Source organism: Mus caroli, unplaced genomic scaffold (genome assembly GCF_978045245.1).
Source record: "Mus caroli unplaced genomic scaffold, Mus_caroli_1 scaffold_18, whole genome shotgun sequence".
Taxonomy (NCBI): domain Eukaryota; kingdom Metazoa; phylum Chordata; class Mammalia; order Rodentia; family Muridae; genus Mus; species Mus caroli.
The window spans coordinates 10,919,596-10,923,809 of NW_028227273.1; positions in this window are offsets into that span (position 1 = coordinate 10,919,596).

Below are 4,214 nucleotides of genomic sequence, written 5' to 3' on the forward strand. Positions count from 1 at the left end.
ATGGTACCGTCTAGCAGACTGGAGTGAGGTCTAACCTCAACTTGTACCCAGGATGAATGAGAACAGTGGGAGGGGCGTGGGGGTGAAGTTCCTGCCCCTGGATCTTCGGCTGCCTAAGGTCTTGTTTTGCTTCTTTGAGGCACTAAGAACCAGAGACCTGCTCCTCCCTCCCTCAGCCTTAGTGGCTCTGTTCCAGGGCAGTATCATTTCTAAGACCTTGATTAATTCTTAAGGGATATTCCAAAAATATCATCTAAGAGTCAAGACCCTGGGTTTAAGATCTGGGATGACTGGAGTATCAAGTTAGGAAGACTGGCCAGAGCAGCTCAGCCTCCAGAATAATAGAGCTATGAGCCCCAGACCAGCCAGAGCTGACGGCACTGACCAGGACTTCACTGGTCTTCCGCTCAGGAAAACCCCATTCTGCCCTTAGCCAGCGGGAGAAAGAAAACAGGAAACACATGTTCTTAAAGGGACGCTGTGCACCTAGACTCAAGATGCCCTCCAGGGAGTCTGTGCCCTACATGGGGGCTTCTTACCCAGCCTGGGGAACCTGCCCTGATCGGCCCTTGAAGAAGAGATACATTTGTCAAACTTATACAAAAAACACCAATACTGTAGTAGGCAGGATATTTGTATTCTTACTAATTCCTGTGCAACCTTGAGTAAGGGGGCTCAGCCTCTCTGGGCCTGTGTTCTCTCTCTCTCTCTCTCTCTCTTTCTCTGAGAAATGGAGGCCACCGTTGCTTTTCTCTGCTTCACACACCTCGCTGGCTTTGCAACTATAAAGTATCACACACATAAAAACAAGTAGGAATGCCAGCGAGTCTTCCCATGCTCCCCTCCATTCCCCATGCTCCCCTCCATTCCCCGTGCTCCCCACCCCTTCCTGCAAGTTCTAAGTTCCAGAATGCCTCCTCCAATTGCCCCAGAGGAGTGACTCACCCATGATGGCCCCTCTGGCACTCTGGCATGCATCCTTTGCTTCTTCTCCTCTGTCAGGAGCTTGGCATCCTCCTCATCGGATGTCTGGTCATCCTGTCATAAACTCAAAAACACCTTGAGGTCTGGCAGCCTGGCTACTCTTCATGTCCCTCCTTTTGGCAGCAGGTGTGTAAGAAGCCCTGGCTAAAGGTACAGGGCCTGGGTCAGAGAAAGCATGTCAAGACGTGCCTGAGCTCCACCCACATCTCTTCCTTTGATCCAGTCCTGACTGATGGGGACTTTTGGACTTGACCATCACAGTTGCTGGGCCCAGGTAACCGAGCCCAGAGGAAAGCAACCTGAAGTGGACTCTAGGGTCTCTTAGAGGAGACTTGGGAGGCACTCAGAATGCCTAAAGTTTTAAGAGGATAATGTGTGTACCAGCTCGTTGAGGGTGTCCACCTGTGCCCTCCGTTTCCCCTCAGGAACATCCATGGTTTTTCCTCTTAAAGCCGGGCCTGGGACCAATAACCTACCAAGCAGCTTAAAGAAGGGCTAAGAATGGCTGGGCAGTGGTGGTGCGTGCCTTTAATGTCAGCACTCAGGCAGAGACAGGGGCAGGGGCAGAGAGGCAGAGAGGCAGAGAGAGAGGCAGAGAGAGAGGCAGAGAGGCAGAGAGGCAGAGAGGCAGAGAGGCAGAGAGGCAGAGAGGCAGAGAGGCAGAGAGGCAGAGAGGCAGGTGGGTCTCTTTGAGTTTGAGAGCAGCCTCATCTATAGAACATGTTCCAGGAGAGCCAGGGCTACACAGAGAAACTCTGTCTCAAGCAAACAAACAAACACAAACGAGGAGAGCTAAAAGGCCTCCTGAGGAGGAAGCATCCTGGGCTATGGGCTCAGCTCTATGAGCAGAGCAGAGCAGCTGAAAGCACGGAGATGGGTGGGTGTGAGCCTGGTCCTCACCGCAGGAACAAAATCTAAGCGGTAGATGGTAGCACCCAGGCCGAGGAGACAAGATGAGCTTGCGCCTCCTGTCTCCCTCTCCTGTCTGCCTGCTGGCTGCAGAGGACTCTGAGCCATCCCATAAGGAGAGTCTGGGCCCCTGAGGCAGCACACAAACAGCCTCCTCCCAGCCAGGAGCCCATCCCAGGCGGTTCAGTCAGGGAAATGTGAGGATCTGTTTGTTTTACCAGCGAACATTACAGTGAGGCGAGTACTTAATCGGGGCAAGACTGCAGGAAAAATGGCCCGACGCTTCTAGTATCTTCTGGCCCACCTCCAACGTGGGCTTTGGACTGTGGTCAGGTCCCCTCACTCAACCCTGATGTCATAAGTGTGCTATGTCAGAAACACTGATGAATGAGTTGGTGTCCTTTCACGATGTCAGCATGTGTTGAGTCACAAAAAATCCACAAGGTACAGCTGCCACACTGGCGGAATGTCAGCAAGTAGCCTCGCTGGCCTTGATAGCTCTGGCCAAGGCAAACACTGTTTCTTTTTACTATAATCTTAACTGCTAATATTAACTCTCAGATCATACATCATGCAAACACATGGACACACACAGAGAGAGAGAGCTTTAAAAAAACAAAACAAAAAAGTCCACAGAAGTGTTCAAGAGATTTCAAAAGAGACCAGAGAGGCATGGAAACATCAAAAAGAGTCTCCAAAGGGGAAGACAGTGGACTAGGATGGGAGCTCTGCTGAGTGATCGCTGGAGCCCTACTGCTGATAAGCCACAGGTTTGAGCAGAGTTCCAGAGAAAGGAGTCCAAAGGCAGAGGCAGTACAGAACTGTGGAGGCTGGAGGAGCAACAGGCGAACAGGTCTGGATATACGGACAGACAGAAGACCCAGAGAGACAAACGGGAAGATAGGCATATCTGCAAGTCAAGTAGGCTGCATCAACAGTGGGGACCAAAGTAAGCAGAGGCCCCTGGTGCAGCTGGGAGCTCTCTCTCTTGGGGCCCTAGACACACCCTCTGCATGAGCTGGGTGGCCAGATGACTAGCTGGTGGGGCCATGGCTATAGAAGAGTTAAGTGTCCACCTCCCTTGGGGTCCTTTAAGGGAGTTTCACCCTTTCCGGTCTGTTTTTCTTGATTTGATTTTTAATATGCCCTTCACTCTTCTAGACTGGATTTATTCTAGGCTGGTACCCAAGAATAAGTCGTTTGTCACTCTTTATCAAGTGGTTGGTGGGTCCCATAGATGGCACTGTTCGCATGTCCACCTCTTCCATCCTCAGAATGGAGTCAAAAGCTACTTGCAAAGTGGAGTTTCTTGGGCCAAGGAATAGTCTGAAAACCACTATTCTATCCAATAGAGAGTAAGTTAGGATGGGGCACTGCCTGATCATGTGTCATGGTGGACCCCGGTAGGAGGAAGCTTTAAGCCTGAACACAGGGTGCATTTGTTCTTGCCTAACCCATCTTCCTGTTCCCATCCTAATCCCACCCAGGCTGGCCATGCTGACCTTGTTTAGCAGGCTCCTGGTTGAAACCTGTCTATTCCAGCTGTTAGCAGTATTCTTCTAGGGCCTCTCCACTCTGCTTTGGGGCTCCCTAGGACCCCAGTCCCTCTTCTTCCCTTTCTGGGTACTACCCCTTCCTTTCTCAGAGGCTGCTGAGCTCTGTGATCGTCCAGAGGACAGATGAGGCTTGCCTGTATAACAGGGTCTCACTGATGCAATGCCTTCATGCTACGACTGTCTGTGCCTTGACCATTTGACAAGGAGCAAGCCTGAGGTATAGACACTGGACCACCAACCTGCCTTAGTACCTGGTGTTATCATCCCATTTTACAGATAAGAAGACCTAGGACTCCAAGAGTAGAGCCTGTGCTCCGACATCACTATGCCACATTGCCTAGAAGCCATAGATGCTCAGTAAATTTGTTAAGCAAAACAGATGTGGCAGACTGACTCCCAGTGGTAAATGGAGTCCCCTAGTGTGAGGGGGGTTCTGGGGCATTCTGAGGATACTCCCTGAAGACTGAGGGAGGGTCACATGATCTCACTGGCCTGGCTTATCTACCAAGGTTTTCAGGAGTGTGTGTGGTGTGTGTGGTGTGTACTTATATGTACGTGTGTGTCCTACAAAGACCTGGCAAGGGAAGTACAAGAAGAGATTTTTGGTGCTAGCTAATAGAAAGAAGACACAAATATAAGAGATATACTGTTTTAGTTGGGGTTTTATTGCTGTGAAGAGGCACCATGACCATGACAACTATTATGAAGGACATTTAATTAAGGCTAGTTTACAATTTCAGAGGTTCAGTCCATTATCATTATGGT